Source organism: Drosophila bipectinata, unplaced genomic scaffold (genome assembly GCF_030179905.1).
Source record: "Drosophila bipectinata strain 14024-0381.07 unplaced genomic scaffold, DbipHiC1v2 scaffold_206, whole genome shotgun sequence".
Classification (NCBI taxonomy): domain Eukaryota; kingdom Metazoa; phylum Arthropoda; class Insecta; order Diptera; family Drosophilidae; genus Drosophila; species Drosophila bipectinata.
Genome location: NW_027222850.1, coordinates 52,501 through 72,694, shown reverse-complemented (window position 1 = coordinate 72,694; position 20,194 = coordinate 52,501). Strand labels below are relative to the sequence as shown.

At 33.9% G+C, this 20,194-nt stretch overlaps 5 non-coding genes across 5 annotated transcripts; all 5 read right to left on the bottom strand.

Moving 5' to 3' along the window:
- Positions 1-15: 15 nt before the first annotated feature.
- LOC138927235 (large subunit ribosomal RNA) lies at positions 16-3,832 on the bottom strand. Its single transcript, XR_011443762.1, has one exon. It is a non-coding gene; the product is annotated as a large subunit ribosomal RNA (ribosomal RNA).
- Positions 3,833-4,152: 320 nt separating this feature from the next.
- Positions 4,153-4,328, bottom strand: LOC138927225 (5.8S ribosomal RNA). Its single transcript, XR_011443752.1, has one exon. It is a non-coding gene; the product is annotated as a 5.8S ribosomal RNA (ribosomal RNA).
- Positions 4,329-5,035: 707 nt separating this feature from the next.
- On the bottom strand, positions 5,036-7,028 carry LOC138927230 (small subunit ribosomal RNA). Its single transcript, XR_011443757.1, has one exon. It is a non-coding gene; the product is annotated as a small subunit ribosomal RNA (ribosomal RNA).
- An 8,120-nt stretch (positions 7,029-15,148) lies between these two features.
- On the bottom strand, positions 15,149-19,098 carry LOC138927233 (large subunit ribosomal RNA). The gene has a single exon (XR_011443760.1). It is a non-coding gene; the product is annotated as a large subunit ribosomal RNA (ribosomal RNA).
- A 320-nt stretch (positions 19,099-19,418) lies between these two features.
- Positions 19,419-19,597, bottom strand: LOC138927239 (5.8S ribosomal RNA). The gene has a single exon (XR_011443766.1). It is a non-coding gene; the product is annotated as a 5.8S ribosomal RNA (ribosomal RNA).
- Positions 19,598-20,194: the final 597 nt, after the last annotated feature.

The following is a 20,194-nucleotide window of genomic DNA, read 5'->3' as shown; positions in this document are numbered from 1 at the left end:
TTTGTCATTGTATTAAATAATGTTTTCATATGTAACTACATGGCATCAGGTGATCAAAGATCCTCCCAATTTACTATGTTACAAATTACGTTGGCATCACATCCATTGTCGTTTGAAGTATGAATAATAAACGTTAAATGGGTTAGAGGCCATACAATGGAGATTTGCCCTTATTTATCATTGCAGTCCAGCACGGATACGACCTTAGAGGCGTTCAGGCATAATCCAACGGACGTAGCGTCATACCACTGTTCGCTCGAACAAGTATTGTGCCATTGGTCCGTACCTGCGGTTCCTCTCGTACTACGCAGGAATGCTGTCGCAACAACGTTTTGTCATTAGTAGGGTAAAACTAACCTGTCTCACGACGGTCTAAACCCAGCTCACGTTCCCTTGCATGGGTGAACAATCCAACGCTTGGTGAATTTTGCTTCACAATGATAGGAAGAGCCGACATCGAAGGATCAAAAAGCGACGTCGCTATGAACGCTTGGCCGCCACAAGCCAGTTATCCCTATGGTAACTTTTCTGACACCTCTTGTTAAAAACTCTTTAAACCAAAAGGATCGATAGGCCGAGCTTTTGCTGTCCCTGTGTGTACTGAACACCGAGATCAAGTCAGCATTTGCCCTTTTGCTCTATGTGTGGTTTCTGTCCGCACTGACCTGCCCTTGGGACCCCTCCGTTATTATTTGAGAGATGTACCGCCCCAGTCAAACTCCCTACCTGGCAATGTCCTTGAATTGGATCATACCTGAGTAATTGGAGTTATACCAAATTTTCAAATCGATAATACATGAATGCATCTCTCATTAAAGAATTTGTTTGCGATTATATAACAAACTCGTGATACTTTGATCAAGAAGCTTGCATCAAAACCCAATACCATAAGATATAATAAATATATCCGTATAATGGCTAGGAAATGATACACGTTCCATTTAATCAAGTAAGTAAGGAAACAATAAGAGTAGTGGTATTTCATTGTCGATACCAAACCGAAGTCTAATATCTCCCACTTATTCTACACCTCTTATGTCTCCTTACACTGCCAGATTAGAGTCAAGCTCAAAAGGGTCTTCTTTCCCCGCTAATTATTCCAAGCCCGTTCCCTTGGCTGTGGTTTCGCTAGATAGTAGATAGGGACAGAAGGAATCTCGTTAAGCCATTCGCGCGCTCCAGTGATTAGATGACGAGGCATTTGGCTACCTTAAGAGAGTCATAGTTACTCCCGCCGTTGACCCGCGCTTACTTGAATTTCTTCACTTTGACATTCAGAGCACTGGGCAGAAATCACATTGTGTCAACACCCGCTAGGGCCATCACAATGCTTTGTTTTAATTAGACAGTCGGATTCCCCAAGTCCGTGCCAGTTCTGAATTGATTGTTAATTGATAATCGTTATAATTAATAAGAACTAATTGGTTTGACCCAACTAGTATTCTTAAAAATTTTAGCAAGAAAGTTCCACAATTGGATACGTAACTAAACTATCCGGGGAACAAGTTACAACCATAAATGATTATAACTCTATTTACCCAGAACGAGCACATAAACCATATTATTGTTTCCCAATCAAGCCCGACTATCTCAATCTTCAGAGCCAATCCTTATCCCGAAGTTACGGATCTAATTTGCCGACTTCCCTTACCTACATTATTCTATCGACTAGAGACTCTTCACCGCTGCGGATATTGGTACGGCCTGTTGAGAAGTTTGCGTATCCCCACCATAAATTTTCAAGGTCCGAGGAGAAAATATCGACACAACAGTATATGTCATGCTCTTCTAGCCCATCTACCATATCTCTCTGCGAAAGACTTCCATGGTAGTACGACTATAAAACAGAAAAGAAAACTCTTCCGATATCTCTCGACGGCTTCTTTATGGTCGTTCCTGTTGCCAGGATGAGCACGAGGCCCATATTTAATAACAAACGGATACTCAACAGGTTACGGAATTGGAACCGTATTCCCTTTCGTTCAAAATTATTCAAGTATATAATTTTCACAATAATTGTAATATTTATTTTTACTTGAAAATTTTCGGCTTTCGCCTTGAACTTAGGACCGACTAACTCGTGATCAACCACTGTTCACACGAAACCCTTCTCCACTTCAGTCCTCCAAGGTCTCATTCGATTATTTGCTACTACCACCAAGATCTGTACCAATAGCAGCGCCAGACAGCCTTACGCCAAACACTTCTACGCATACCATTGTACCTTCCTACTCACTAAAGTTTCAAAATTTATATTACAAGTAATATAAATCATCTACTTTAGCGGTAATGTATAGGTATACAACTTAAGCGCCATCCATTTTAAGGGCTAGTTGCTTCGGCAGGTGAGTTGTTACACACTCCTTAGCGGATTTCGACTTCCATGATCACCGTCCTGCTGTTTTAAGCAACCAACGCCTTTCATGGTTTCTGCATGAGTTGTTAATTTGGGCACCGTAACATTACGTTTGGTTCATCCCACAGCGCCAGTTCTGCTTACCAAAAGTGGCCCACTGGGCACATTATATCATAACCTTAAACTTCATATCAAGAAAGTTAAGGTTCTTACCCATTTAAAGTTTGAGAATAGGTTAAGATCGTTTCGACCCTAAGGCCTCTAATCATTCGCTTTACCAGATAAGATTATTTTATATAACATTAAAATGCACCAGCTATCCTGATGGGGACTTCGGAAGGAACCAGCTACTAGATGGTTCGATTGGTCTTTCGCCCCTATACTCAATTCTGACAATCGATTTGCACGTCAGAACTGTTTCGGTCTTCCATCAGGGTTTCCCCTGACTTCAACCTGATCAAGTATAGTTCACCATCTTTCGGGTCACAGCATATCTGCTCAAGGTACGTTCCAGTTAGAGGCATAAATAATATAAATATTATTATACATAACTATATAGAACGCCCCGGGATTGTGTTAATTAACTATAAAATAGTTAAAAAACTAATCCCATTAATAGTCAAGTTAATTACGCTATTAGGTTTATATCCCAATAACTTGCACATATGTTAGACTCCTTGGTCCGTGTTTCAAGACGGGTCCCGAAGGTATCCTGAATCTTTCGCATTGTTAATCATACAAGTGCATATAATAAACACAAAAATCAATGATAATTATGCCATTATATAATTCCGAAAAATTAACGCACTGTATTCTTATTAATCTATCAACACTTTATCAAATTAATGACATTTATCCTATGTTAAAATGCAAGCATAATAATTTGAATAAACTATAAGTCATATTTTATGATAAATTATATATGTTAATAGATTACAATGTCCTTATATAGAAAAAAATGCACACTATTTCTATAATATTATTTAAATATTATAACTTTAATGATGAATTTTCCATAATGGATATTCAGGTTCATCGGGCTTAACCTCTAAGCAGTTTCACGTACTATTTAACTCTCTATTCAGAGTTCTTTTCAACTTTCCCTCACGGTACTTGTTTACTATCGGTCTCATGGTTATATTTAGTTTTAGATGGAGTTTACCACCCACTTAGTGCTGCACTATCAAGCAACACGACTCTTTGGAAACATCATCTAGTAATCATTAACGTTATACGGGCCTGGCACCCTCTATGGGTAAATGGCCTCATTTAAGAAGGACTTAAATCGTTAATTTCTCATACTAGAATATTGACGCTCCATAAACTGCACCACACCTTTGCCATATAGACAAAGTGACTTAGTGCTGAACTGATTTCTTTTCGCTCGCCGCTACTAAGAAAATCCTTGTTAGTTTCTTTTCCTCCCCTAATTAATATGCTTAAATTCAGGGGGTAGTCCCATATGAGTTGAGGTTGTATAAAGCAATGTATATATATATATAAACAATATATCTCTATGAAGAACAATATATTTGATATATTTTCAATTTTCGCATCTTTAAATAAGAGACAATTCTAGTTAAAAAAAATTTAATTTTTTTTATGCTAGACATTTCTCAGTATTATTTGAATTGAAAAAAGAAAGAATTGTATATCTTCATTTTTTCTTTTATAAATATTTGAGATAATTGCTTTTATATTTAATATTATGAATATATAAATATATCCAATAATATACCATATGCATATCATTATAAAAATATATAATAATAAGCAACTTTATTAGCATAGTCTTACAACCCTCAACCATATGTAGTCCAAGCAGCACTATATTAATTAAAGTACATAACAGCATGGACTGCGATATGCGTTCAAAATGTCGATGTTCATGTGTCCTGCAGTTCACACGATGACGCACAGTTTGCTGCGTTCTTCATCGACCCATGAGCCGAGTGATCCACCGCTTAGAGTTTTATAAATATATATAAATATACAATTCGTCAATTATGTTTTTATTGAAAGAAATTAAAAATACACCATTTAACTGGCATATATCAATTCCTTCAATAAAGTTATTTTTATACCTAAAATAATTGTTGCGAAATGTCTTAGTTTTATATAATCAATATAAATATAATTTATATTGTTTTAATATTATATAAAGCATTAACCTGTATATCAGGTACAACAATGTATATTTTAGGTGTTGCATTTATCAATGTATGCGCATAATTTAATATGAACAATACATCACGCAACGCATGTATATTAATTAAATATACACGCAATTTATATTCAATATATTCGTCTATATTTAAACATATAAAATATGTTTAATTTTTTGATATACCTAAAATAATTGTTGCGAAATGTCTTAGTTTTATATAATCAATATAAATATAATTTATATTGTTTTAATATTATATAAAGCATTAACCTGTATATCAGGTACAACAATGTATATTTTAGGTGTTGCATTTATCAATGTATGCGCATAATTTAATATGAACAATACATCACGCAACGCATGTATATTAATTAAATATACACGCAATTTATATTGAAGACAACAAATGGTCTATATATTCAATATAATATATATGTCTTTTATTTTTGGGTAATTTTTATTTATATATTTATATATAATAAATATTTTAATAACGGATAAGATTCATTCAATAATGATCCTTCCGCAGGTTCACCTACGGAAACCTTGTTACGACTTTTACTTCCTCTAAATAATCAAGTTCGGTCAACTTCTGCGAAACAACCGTAACACACAAGGCGTCACAGTGATCACGTCCGGAGACCTCACTAAATAATTCAAACGGTTAGCGACGGGCGGTGTGCACAAAGGGCAGGGACGTAATCAATGCGAGTTAATGACTCACACTTACTAGGAATTCCAAGTTCATGTGAACAGTTTCAGTTCACAATCCCAAGCATGAAAGTGGTTCAGCGGTTTACCCGGACCTCTCGGTCTAGGAAATACACGTTGATACTTTCATTGTAGCGCGCGTGCAGCCCAGGACATCTAAGGGCATCACAGACCTGTTATTGCTCAATCTCATTATTGCTAGACGCAATTTGTCCATTTAAGAAGCTAGTATCCTTATAATGGGACAAACCAACAGGTACGGCTCCACTTATATAAACACATTCAAACACAATAAACATTTTACTGCTACCATGAATGAAGGCTATATAAGCTTCAACACCATAATCCTGAAGATATCTATTTAATATATTTGAGTCTCGTTCGTTATCGGAATTAACCAGACAAATCACTCCACGAACTAAGAACGGCCATGCACCACCACCCATAGATTCGAGAAAGAGCTATCAATCTGTCTTACACACTTATGTTCGGACCTGGTAAGTTTTCCCGTGTTGAGTCAAATTAAGCCGCAGGCTCCACTCCTGGTGGTGCCCTTCCGTCAATTCCTTTAAGTTTCAGCTTTGCAACCATACTTCCCCCGGAGCCCAAAAGCTTTGGTTTCCCGGGAAGCGACTGAGAGAGCCATAAAAGTAGCTACACCCAATTGCTAGCTGGCATCGTTTATGGTTAGAACTAGGGCGGTATCTGATCGCCTTCGAACCTCTAACTTTCGTTCTTGATTAATGAAAACATCTTTGGCAAATGCTTTCGCTTAAGTTAGTCTTACGACGGTCCAAGAATTTCACCTCTCGCGTCGTAATACTAATGCCCCCAAACTGCTTCTATTAATCATTACCTCTTGATCTGAAAACCAATGAAAGCAGAACAGAGGTCTTATTTCATTATCCCATGCACAGAATATTCAGGCATTTGAAGCCTGCTTTAAGCACTCTAATTTGTTCAAAGTAATTGTACCGGCCCACAATAACACTCGTTTAAGAGCACTAATGCAGGTTTTTAAATAGGAGGAACATATGAAAAAATACAAGTATTTAAACATATATAAGAACTCCACCGGTAATACGCTTACATACATAAAGGTATAGTACTAACTACAATTGTATGTTGTACTACCCGTATGAAGCACAAGTTCAACTACGAACGTTTTAACCGCAACAACTTTAATATACGCTATTGGAGCTGGAATTACCGCGGCTGCTGGCACCAGACTTGCCCTCCAATTGGTCCTTGTTAAAGGATTTAAAGTGTACTCATTCCAATTACAGGGCCTCGGATATGAGTCCTGTATTGTTATTTTTCGTCACTACCTCCCCGAGCTGGGAGTGGGTAATTTACGCGCCTGCTGCCTTCCTTAGATGTGGTAGCCGTTTCTCAGGCTCCCTCTCCGGAATCGAACCCTGATTCCCCGTTACCCGTTGCAACCATGGTAGTCCTAGATACTACCATCAAAAGTTGATAGGGCAGACATTTGAAAGATCTGTCGTCGGTACAAGACCATACGATCTGCATGTTATCTAGAGTTCAACCAATATAACGATCTTGCGATCGCTTGGTTTTAGCCTAATAAAAGCACATGTCCCATAAGGTTCATGTTTTAATTGCATGTATTAGCTCTAGAATTACCACAGTTATCCAAGTAACTGTTAACGATCTAAGGAACCATAACTGATATAATGAGCCTTTTGCGGTTTCACTTTTAATGCGTGTGTACTTAGACATGCATGGCTTAATCTTTGAGACAAGCATATAACTACTGGCAGGATCAACCAGAATAATGTTTATATCTTTGATATATTTCATTTTCATATTGATATATAGAAAATAAATATTGCAAATATTTGTATAAATTAAAATATTAACGAATTTGGCCAATTATTATATGGCATTCAATATTCGTTCATTTATTAAAATATATATATATATATCTATATATCTGATATATCCCTCGGGTGCCCAACGCATACACCTCAGGGTATATTTTTTTCATGGCTTTTTCTTAAACCCTCGTTTGTGTTAGGGTATTTATATGAGCGGGCGGTCTTTTTATTTATATAAGCCTTCTTTAATATTTTTTTTAATAAAATACAATATTATGCATATATTTAATTCTAAAATATCTTTATATTTTCACATACAACAATTTGTATATATTCACATATATATATTTGCTTAATTTTATAATAAAATTATCGCATATGTATTTTGATAATAAATTTAAAATTTATTTTCTTTGTATATAAAAGTCTAGTTTTATATGATATAAAACTAAGCACTTTTTAATTTTCATATATTTATATATTTTCATATATATAGTTTATTCATATTTATTTATACAATAATAATAATAATAATATTACTACTATTATCATATACGTATATGAAATTAAATTTAATTCCATATACTTACTAGGATATAATAAAAAGAAATTTTTATTTGCCTAGAACCAGAAATTAACGATAATAATTGGAAACTTGTCAAATTATAATTTATAATAAGACGTAGACGCTTCAACGATATTATCTAAGTATACAATATAGTGTATATATAATATATAATATAGTATGTTATATTATATAGATAGGCTTACACCACCTACCATATATACCTTTTTGACCACACTTTCGTCAAGCTGGGTATTTATTTGCCTTCTTTCCCTCACCTAAAAATACTCATCGGTATTTTAGTATATTCATATAATATAAATAATATACTATATTGGTAGGACGACACCACCTACCCTATATACCTTTTTGAACACACTTTCGTCAAGCTGGGTATTTATTTGCCTTTTTACCCTCACCTAAATATACTCATCGGTATATTTCAGTATATTTTAGTATATCCATATGAATATGTATATCCATATCCATATCCATATCCATATCCATATGAAAATAATTTAATATTTCCATATTTATTATAATATAATAAATATTATTATATTATATATTATATGGTAGGCTATCCCCATCACCTACCATATATTTCATATACATATAAATATTTTCATATCCATATATATTTTTTTATATTCATATATTTTCATATATGTTATATGCATATGTATTCATAACCATATGCTCATATATTAATACTGGCGGTCTTCTGTTTAATATAATATTATTTTAATATTATATTGGCAGGCTGAACACCACCTACCCTATATACCTTTTTGAACACGGTTTCGTCAATCCGGTCATTTATTGTATGGGAAGTATGACTTTCCCACACATATTTGGATATCCATACGATTGCATATCCATATGAAAATATTTTTAATATTTTTAATATATTTTTAATATTTCCATATTTAATATAATATAATTAAATTATTATATTATATATTATATGGTAGGCTATCACCATCACCTACCATATATTTCATATACATATAAATATTTTCATATCCATATATATTTTTTTATATTCATAATTTTCATATATGTTATATGCATATGTATTCATAACCATATGCTTATATATTAATACTGGCGGTCTTCTGTTTAATATAATATTATTTTAATATTATATTGGTAGGCCGAACACCACCTACCCTATATACCTTTTTGAACACGGTTTCGTCAATCCGGTCATTTATTGTATGGGAAGTATGACTTTCCCACACATATTTGGATATCCATACGATTGCATATCCATATGAAAATATTTTTAATATTTTTAATATATTTTTAATATTTCCATATTTAATATAATATAATTAAATTATTATATTATATATTATATGGTAGGCTATCACCATCACCTACCATATATTTCATATACATATAAATATTTTCATATCCATATATATTTTTTTATATTCATATATTTTCATATATGTTATATGCATATGTATTCATAACCATATGCTCATATATTAATACTGGCGGTCTTCTGTTTAATATAATATTATTTTAATATTATATTGGTAGGCCGAACACCACCTACCCTATATACCTTTTTGAACACGGTTTCGTCAATCCGGTCATTTATTGTATGGGAAGTATGACTTTCCCACACATATTTGGATATCCATACGATTGCATATCCATATGAAAATATTTTTAATATTTTTAATATATTTTTAATATTTCCATATTTAATATAATATAATTAAATTATTATATTATATATTATATGGTAGGCTATCCTCATCACCTACCATATATTTCATATACATATAAATATTTTCATATCCATATATATTTTTTATATTCATATATTTTCATATATGTTATATGCATATGTATTCATAACCATATGCTCATATATTAATACTGGCGGTCTTCTGTTTAATATAATATTATTTTAATATTATATTGGCAGGCTGAACACCACCTACCCTATATACCTTTTTGAACACGGTTTCGTCAATCCGGTCATTTATTGTATGGGAAGTATGACTTTCCCACACATATTTGGATATCCATACCGATTGCATATCCATATGAAAATATTTTTAATATTTTTAATATATTTTTAATATTTCCATATTTAATATAATATAATTAAATTATTATATTATATATTATATGGTAGGCTAACATCATCACCTACCATATATTCCATATACATATAAATATTTTCATATTCATATATATTTTTTTTTATATATTCATATATTTTCATATATGTTATATGCATATGTATTCATAACCATATGCTTATATATTAATACTGGCGATCTTCTGTTTAATATAATATTATTTTAATATTATATTGGTAGGCCGAACACCACCTACCCTATATACCTTTTTGAACACGGTTTCGTCAATCCGGTCATTTATCGTATAGGAAGTACGACTTTCCCACACATATTTGGATATCCATACGATTGCATATCCATATGAAAATATTTTTAATATTTTTAATATTCGTGAGTTTTTAAATAGGGACAGAAGGAATCTCTTGAATTGAATCATGCGCGTCACTAATAAGATGACGAGGCATTTGGCTACCTATGCGAAAGTAATTCAACTCCCGCCGTCTTAAGGTTTAAGACTTATAACAATATATGTTTAATATTTTTAATATCCGTGAGGTTTTAAATAGGGACAGAAGGAATCTCTTGAATTGAATCATGCGCGTCACTAATAAGATGACGAGGCATTTGGCTACCTATGCGAAAGTAATTCAACTCCCGCCGTCTTAAGGTTTAAGACTTATAACAATATATGTTTAATATTTTTAATATCCGTGAGGTTTTAAATAGGGACAGAAGGAATCTCTTGAATTGAATCATGCGCGTCACTAATAAGATGACAAGGCATTTGGCTACCTATGCGAAAGTAATTCAACTCCCGCCGTCTTAAGGTTTAAGACTTATAACAATATATGTTTAATATTTTTAATATCCGTGAGGTTTTAAATAGGGACAGAAGGAATCTCTTGAATTGAATCATGCGCGTCACTAATAAGATGACGAGGCATTTGGCTACCTATGCGAAAGTAATTCAACTCCCGCCGTCTTAAAGTTTAAGACTTATAACAATATAAAGATCGAAAGATATTCGCATTTTTCACGTCACTATTAAGATGACGAGGCATTTGGCTACCTAAACGAAAGTAATTCATCTTCCGCCGTTATAAGGTTTAAGACTTATAACAATATAAATGAAAAATATTATTTTCATTTTTCACGTCACTAATAAGATGACGAGGCATTTGGCTACCTATGCGAAAGTAATTCAACTCCCGCCGTCTTAAAGTTTAAGACTTATAACAATATAAATGAAAAATATTATTTTCATTTTTCACGTCACTAATAAGATGACGAGGCATTTGGCTACCTATGCGAAAGTAATTCAACTCCCGCCGTCTTAAGGTTTAAGACTTATAACAATATATGTTTAATATTTTTAATATCCGTGAGGTTTTAAATAGGGACAGAAGGAATCTCTTGAATTGAATCATGCGCGTCACTAATAAGATGACGAGGCATTTGGCTACCTATGCGAAAGTAATTCAACTCCCGCCGTCTTAAGGTTTAAGACTTATAACAATATATGTTTAATATTTTTAATATCCGTGAGGTTTTAAATAGGGACAGAAGGAATCTCTTGAATTGAATCATGCGCGTCACTAATAAGATGACAAGGCATTTGGCTACCTATGCGAAAGTAATTCAACTCCCGCCGTCTTAAGGTTTAAGACTTATAACAATATATGTTTAATATTTTTAATATCCGTGAGGTTTTAAATAGGGACAGAAGGAATCTCTTGAATTGAATCATGCGCGTCACTAATAAGATGACGAGGCATTTGGCTACCTATGCGAAAGTAATTCAACTCCCGCCGTCTTAAGGTTTAAGACTTATAACAATATATGTTTAATATTTTTAATATCCGTGAGGTTTTAAATAGGGACAGAAGGAATCTCTTGAATTGAATCATGCGCGTCACTAATAAGATGACGAGGCATTTGGCTACCTATGCGAAGTAATTCAACTCCCGCCGTCTTAAGGTTTAAGACTTATAACAATATATGTTTAATATTTTTAATATCCGTGAGGTTTTAAATAGGGACAGAAGGAATCTCTTGAATTGAATCATGCGCGTCACTAATAAGATGACGAGGCATTTGGCTACCTATGCGAAAGTAATTCAACTCCCGCCGTCTTAAGGTTTAAGACTTATAACAATATATGTTTAATATTTTTAATATCCGTGAGGTTTTAAATAGGGACAGAAGGAATCTCTTGAATTGAATCATGCGCGTCACTAATAAGATGACGAGGCATTTGGCTACCTATGCGAAAGTAATTCAACTCCCGCCGTCTTAAGGTTTAAGACTTATAACAATATATGTTTAATATTTTTAATATCCGTGAGGTTTTAAATAGGGACAGAAGGAATCTCTTGAATTGAATCATGCGCGTCACTAATAAGATGACGAGGCATTTGGCTACCTATGCGAAAGTAATTCAACTCCCGCCGTCTTAAGGTTTAAGACTTATAACAATATATGTTTAATATTTTTAATATCCGTGAGGTTTTAAATAGGGACAGAAGGAATCTCTTGAATTGAATCATGCGCGTCACTAATAAGATGACGAGGCATTTGGCTACCTATGCGAAAGTAATTCAACTCCCGCCGTCTTAAGGTTTAAGACTTATAACAATATATGTTTAATATTTTTAATATCCGTGAGGTTTTAAATAGGGACAGAAGGAATCTCTTGAATTGAATCATGCGCGTCACTAATAAGATGACGAGGCATTTGGCTACCTATGCGAAAGTAATTCAACTCCCGCCGTCTTAAGGTTTAAGACTTATAACAATATATGTTTAATATTTTTAATATCCGTGAGGTTTTAAATAGGGACAGAAGGAATCTCTTGAATTGAATCATGCGCGTCACTAATAAGATGACAAGGCATTTGGCTACCTATGCGAAAGTAATTCAACTCCCGCCGTCTTAAGGTTTAAGACTTATAACAATATATGTTTAATATTTTTAATATCCGTGAGGTTTTAAATAGGGACAGAAGGAATCTCTTGAATTGAATCATGCGCGTCACTAATAAGATGACGAGGCATTTGGCTACCTATGCGAAAGTAATTCAACTCCCGCCGTCTTAAGGTTTAAGACTTATAACAATATATGTTTAATATTTTTAATATCCGTGAGGTTTTAAATAGGGACAGAAGGAATCTCTTGAATTGAATCATGCGCGTCACTAATAAGATGACGAGGCATTTGGCTACCTATGCGAAAGTAATTCAACTCCCGCCGTCTTAAGGTTTAAGACTTATAACAATATATGTTTAATATTTTTAATATCCGTGAGGTTTTAAATAGGGACAGAAGGAATCTCTTGAATTGAATCATGCGCGTCACTAATAAGATGACGAGGCATTTGGCTACCTATGCGAAAGTAATTCAACTCCCGCCGTCTTAAGGTTTAAGACTTATAACAATATATGTTTAATATTTTTAATATCCGTGAGGTTTTAAATAGGGACAGAAGGAATCTCTTGAATTGAATCATGCGCGTCACTAATAAGATGACAAGGCATTTGGCTACCTATGCGAAAGTAATTCAACTCCCGCCGTCTTAAGGTTTAAGACTTATAACAATATATGTTTAATATTTTTAATATCCGTGAGGTTTTAAATAGGGACAGAAGGAATCTCTTGAATTGAATCATGCGCGTCACTAATAAGATGACGAGGCATTTGGCTACCTATGCGAAAGTAATTCAACTCCCGCCGTCTTAAGGTTTAAGACTTATAACAATATATGTTTAATATTTTTAATATCCGTGAGGTTTTAAATAGGGACAGAAGGAATCTCTTGAATTGAATCATGCGCGTCACTAATAAGATGACGAGGCATTTGGCTACCTATGCGAAAGTAATTCAACTCCCGCCGTCTTAAGGTTTAAGACTTATAACAATATATGTTTAATATTTTTAATATCCGTGAGGTTTTAAATAGGGACAGAAGGAATCTCTTGAATTGAATCATGCGCGTCACTAATAAGATGACAAGGCATTTGGCTACCTATGCGAAAGTAATTCAACTCCCGCCGTCTTAAAGTTTAAGACTTATAACAATATAAATGAAAAATATTATTTTCATTTTTCACGTCACTAATAAGATGACGAGGCATTTGGCTACCTAAACGAAAGTAATTCATCTTCCGCCGTTATAAGGTTTAAGACTTATAACAATATAAATGAAAAATATTATTTTCATTTTTCACGTCACTAATAAGATGACGAGGCATTTGGCTACCTATGCGAAAGTAATTCAACTCCCGCCGTCTTAAAGTTTAAGACTTATAACAATATAAATGAAAAATATTATTTTCATTTTTCACGTCACTATTAAGATGACGAGGCATTTGGCTACCTAAACGAAAGTAATTCATCTTCCGCCGTTATAAGGTTTAAGACTTATAACAATATAAATGAAAAATATTATTTTCATTTTTCACGTCACTAATAAGATGACGAGGCATTTGGCTACCTATGCGAAAGTAATTCAACTCCCGCCGTCTTAAAGTTTAAGACTTATAACAATATAAATGAAAAATATTATTTTCATTTTTCACGTCACTAATAAGATGACGAGGCATTTGGCTACCTATGCGAAAGTAATTCAACTCCCGCCGTCTTAAGGTTTAAGACTTATAACAATATATGTTTAATATTTTTAATATCCGTGAGGTTTTAAATAGGGACAGAAGGAATCTCTTGAATTGAATCATGCGCGTCACTAATAAGATGACGAGGCATTTGGCTACCTATGCGAAAGTAATTCAACTCCCGCCGTCTTAAGGTTTAAGACTTATAACAATATATGTTTAATATTTTTAATATCCGTGAGGTTTTAAATAGGGACAGAAGGAATCTCTTGAATTGAATCATGCGCGTCACTAATAAGATGACGAGGCATTTGGCTACCTATGCGAAAGTAATTCAACTCCCGCCGTCTTAAAGTTTAAGACTTATAACAATATAAATGAAAAATATTATTTTCATTTTTCACGTCACTAATAAGATGACGAGGCATTTGGCTACCTAAAAGAAAGTAATTCATCTTCCGCCGTTATAAGGTTTAAGACTTATAACAATATAAATGAAAAATATTATTTTCATTTTTCACGTCACTAATAAGATGACGAGGCATTTGGCTACCTAAACGAAAGTAATTCAACTCCCGCCGTCTTAAGGTTTAAGACTTATAACAATATAAATGAAAAATATTATTTTCATTTTTCACGTCACTAATAAGATGACGAAACAGTTAGTAGGCCACAATTAGTAGGGAAACGTGGACAACCCGTGATAAATCCTTATATGCTTTCTTAGATATAGCATATAAAGATTTTTTATACTAAATATACATATTTACACATGCATATTTACATTTTTTTTATATTTCGAATCATCAAGCAAAGGATAAGCTTCAGTGGATCGCAGTATGGCAGCTGCTCAACCACTTACAACACCTTGCCCGTTACAAAAGTCGTTTACAATTGATTCTAGGCTTTGTCATTGTATTAAATAATGTTTTCATATGTAACTAGCATGGCATCAGGTGATCAAAGATCCTCCCAATTTACTATGTTACAAATTACATTGGCATCACATCCATTGTCGTTTAAAATATAAATAATAAACTTTAAATGGTTTAGAAGCCATACAATGCAAATTGCCCCTTATTTATCATTGCAGTCCAGCACGGATACGACCTTAGAGGCGTTCAGGCATAATCCAACGGACGTAGCGTCATACCACTGTTCGCTCGAACAAGTATTGTGCCATTGGTCCGTACCTGCGGTTCCTCTCGTACTACGCAGGAATGCTGTCGCAACAACGTTTTGTCATTAGTAGGGTAAAACTAACCTGTCTCACGACGGTCTAAACCCAGCTCACGTTCCCTTGCATGGGTGAACAATCCAACGCTTGGTGAATTTTGCTTCACAATGATAGGAAGAGCCGACATCGAAGGATCAAAAAGCGACGTCGCTATGAACGCTTGGCCGCCACAAGCCAGTTATCCCTATGGTAACTTTTCTGACACCTCTTGTTAAAAACTCTTTAAACCAAAAGGATCGATAGGCCGAGCTTTTGCTGTCCCTGTGTGTACTGAACACCGAGATCAAGTCAGCATTTGCCCTTTTGCTCTATGTGTGGTTTCTGTCCGCACTGAGCTGGCCTTGGGACACCTCCGTTATTATTTGAGAGATGTACCGCCCCAGTCAAACTCCCTACCTGGCAATGTCCTTGAATTGGATCATACCTGAGTAATTGGAGTTATACCAAATTTTCAAATCGATAATACATGAATGCATCTCTCATTAAAGAATTTGTTTGCGATTATATAACAAACTCGTGATACTTTGATCAAGAAGCTTGCATCAAAACCCAATACCATAAGATATAATAAATATATCCGTATAATGGCTAGGAAATGATACACGTTCCATTTAATCAAGTAAGTAAGGAAACAATAAGAGTAGTGGTATTTCATTGTCGATACCAAACCGAAGTCTAATATCTCCCACTTATTCTACACCTCTTATGTCTCCTTACACTGCCAGATTAGAGTCAAGCTCAAAAGGGTCTTCTTTCCCCGCTAATTATTCCAAGCCCGTTCCCTTGGCTGTGGTTTCGCTAGATAGTAGATAGGGACAGAAGGAATCTCGTTAATCCATTCATGCGCGTCACTAATTAGATGACGAGGCATTTGGCTACCTTAAGAGAGTCATAGTTACTCCCGCCGTTGACCCGCGCTTACTTGAATTTCTTCACTTTGACATTCAGAGCACTGGGCAGAAATCACATTGTGTCAACACCCGCTAGGGCCATCACAATGCTTTGTTTTAATTAGACAGTCGGATTCCCCAAGTCCGTGCCAGTTCTGAATTGATTGTTAATTGATAATCGTTATAATTAATAAGAACTAATTGGTTTGACCCAACTAGTATTCTTAAAAATTTTAGCAAGAAAGTTCCACAATTGGATACGTAACTAAACTATCCGGGGAACAAGTTACAACCATAAATGATTATAACTCTATTTACCCAGAACGAGCACATAAACCATATTATTGTTTCCCAATCAAGCCCGACTATCTCAATCTTCAGAGCCAATCCTTATCCCGAAGTTACGGATCTAATTTGCCGACTTCCCTTACCTACATTATTCTATCGACTAGAGACTCTTCACCTTGGAGACCAGCTGCGGATATTGGTACGGCCTGTTGAGAAGTTTGCGTATCCCCACCATAAATTTTCAAGGTCCGAGGAGAAAATATCGACACAACAGTATATGTCATGCTCTTCTAGCCCATCTACCATATCTCTCTGCGAAAGACTTCCATGGTAGTACGACTATAAAACAGAAAAGAAAACTCTTCCGATATCTCTCGACGGCTTCTTTATGGTCGTTCCTGTTGCCAGGATGAGCACGAGGCCCATATTTAATAACAAACGGATACTCAACAGGTTACGGAATTGGAACCGTATTCCCTTTCGTTCAAAATTATTCAAGTATATAATTTTCACAATAATTGTAATATTTATTTTTACTTGAAAATTTTCGGCTTTCGCCTTGAACTTAGGACCGACTAACTCGTGATCAACCACTGTTCACACGAAACCCTTCTCCACTTCAGTCCTCCAAGGTCTCATTCGATTATTTGCTACTACCACCAAGATCTGTACCAATAGCAGCTCCATGCAGGCTTACGCCAAACACTTCTACGCATACCATTGTACCTTCCTACTCACTAAAGTTTCAAAATTTATATTACAAGTAATATAAATCATCTACTTTAGCGGTAATGTATAGGTATACAACTTAAGCGCCATCCATTTTAAGGGCTAGTTGCTTCGGCAGGTGAGTTGTTACACACTCCTTAGCGGATTTCGACTTCCATGATCACCGTCCTGCTGTTTTAAGCAACCAACGCCTTTCATGGTTTCTGCATGAGTTGTTAATTTGGGCACCGTAACATTACGTTTGGTTCATCCCACAGCGCCAGTTCTGCTTACCAAAAGTGGCCCACTGGGCACATTATATCATAACCTTAAACTTCATATCAAGAAAGTTAAGGTTCTTACCCATTTAAAGTTTGAGAATAGGTTAAGATCGTTTCGACCCTAAGGCCTCTAATCATTCGCTTTACCAGATAAGATTATTTTATATAACATTAAAATGCACCAGCTATCCTGAGGGAAACTTCGGAAGGAACCAGCTACTAGATGGTTCGATTGGTCTTTCGCCCCTATACTCAATTCTGACAATCGATTTGCACGTCAGAACTGTTTCGGTCTTCCATCAGGGTTTCCCCTGACTTCAACCTGATCAAGTATAGTTCACCATCTTTCGGGTCACAGCATATCTGCTCAAGGTACGTTCCAGTTAGAGGCATAAATAATATAAATATTATTATACATAACTATATAGAACGCCCCGGGATTGTGTTAATTAACTATAAAATAGTTAAAAAACTAATCCCATTAATAGTCAAGTTAATTACGCTATTAGGTTTATATCCCAATAACTTGCACATATGTTAGACTCCTTGGTCCGTGTTTCAAGACGGGTCCCGAAGGTATCCTGAATCTTTCGCATTGTTAATCATACAAGTGCATATAATAAACACAAAAATCAATGATAATTATGCCATTATATAATTCCGAAAAATTAACGCACTGTATTCTTATTAATCTATCAACACTTTATCAAATTAATGACATTTATCCTATGTTAAAATGCAAGCATAATAATTTGAATAAACTATAAGTCATATTTTATGATAAATTATATATGTTAATAGATTACAATGTCCTTATATGGAAAAAATGCACACTATTTCTATAATATTATTTAAATATTATAACTTTAATGATGAATTTTCCATAATGGATATTCAGGTTCATCGGGCTTAACCTCTAAGCAGTTTCACGTACTATTTAACTCTCTATTCAGAGTTCTTTTCAACTTTCCCTCACGGTACTTGTTTACTATCGGTCTCATGGTTATATTTAGTTTTAGATGGAGTTTACCACCCACTTAGTGCTGCACTATCAAGCAACACGACTCTTTGGAAACATCATCTAGTAATCATTAACGTTATACGGGCCTGGCACCCTCTATGGGTAAATGGCCTCATTTAAGAAGGACTTAAATCGTTAATTTCTCATACTAGAATATTGACGCTCCATACACTGCATCTCACATTTGCCATATAGACAAAGTGACTTAGTGCTGAACTGATTTCTTTTCGCTCGCCGCTACTAAGAAAATCCTTGTTAGTTTCTTTTCCTCCCCTAATTAATATGCTTAAATTCAGGGGGTAGTCCCATATGAGTTGAGGTTGTATAAAGCAATGTATATATATATATAAACAATATATCTCTATGAAGAACAATATATTTGATATATTTTCAATTTTCGCATCTTTAAATAAGAGACAATTCTAGTTAAAAAAAATTTAATTTTTTTTATGCTAGACATTTCTCAGTATTATTTGAATTGAAAAAAGAAAGAATTGTATATCTTCATTTTTTCTTTTATAAATATTTGAGATAATTGCTTTTATATTTAATATTATGAATATATAAATATATCCAATAATATACCATATGCATATCATTATAAAAATATATAATAATAAGCAACTTTATTAGCATAGTCTTACAACCCTCAACCATATGTAGTCCAAGCAGCACTATAAAATTAATTAAAGTACATAACAGCATGGACTGCGATATGCGTTCAAAATGTCGATGTTCATGTGTCCTGCAGTTCACACGATGACGCACAGTTTGCTGCGTTCTTCATCGACCCATGAGCCGAGTGATCCACCGCTTAGAGTTTTATAAATATATATAAATATACAATTCGTCAATTATGTTTTTATTGAAAGAAATTAAAAATACACCATTTAACTGGCATATATCAATTCCTTCAATAAAGTTATTTTTATACCTAAAATAATTGTTGCGAAATGTCTTAGTTTTATATAATCAATATAAATATAATTTATATTGTTTTAATATTATATAAAGCATTAACCTGTATATCAGGTACAACAATGTATATTTTAGGTGTTGCATTTATCAATGTATGCGCATAATTTAATATGAACAATACATCACGCAACGCATGTATATTAATTAAATATACACGCAATTTATATTCAATACATTCGTCTATATTTAAACATATAAAATATGTTTAATTTTTTGATATACCTAAAATAATTGTTGCGAAATGTCTTAGTTTTATATAATCAATATAAATATAATTTATATTGTTTTAATATTATATAAAGCATTAACCTGTATATCAGGTACAACAATGTATATTTTAGGTGTTGCATTTATCAATGTATGCGCATAATTTAATATGAACAATACATCACGCAACGCATGTATATTAATTAAATATACACGCAATTTATATTGAAGACA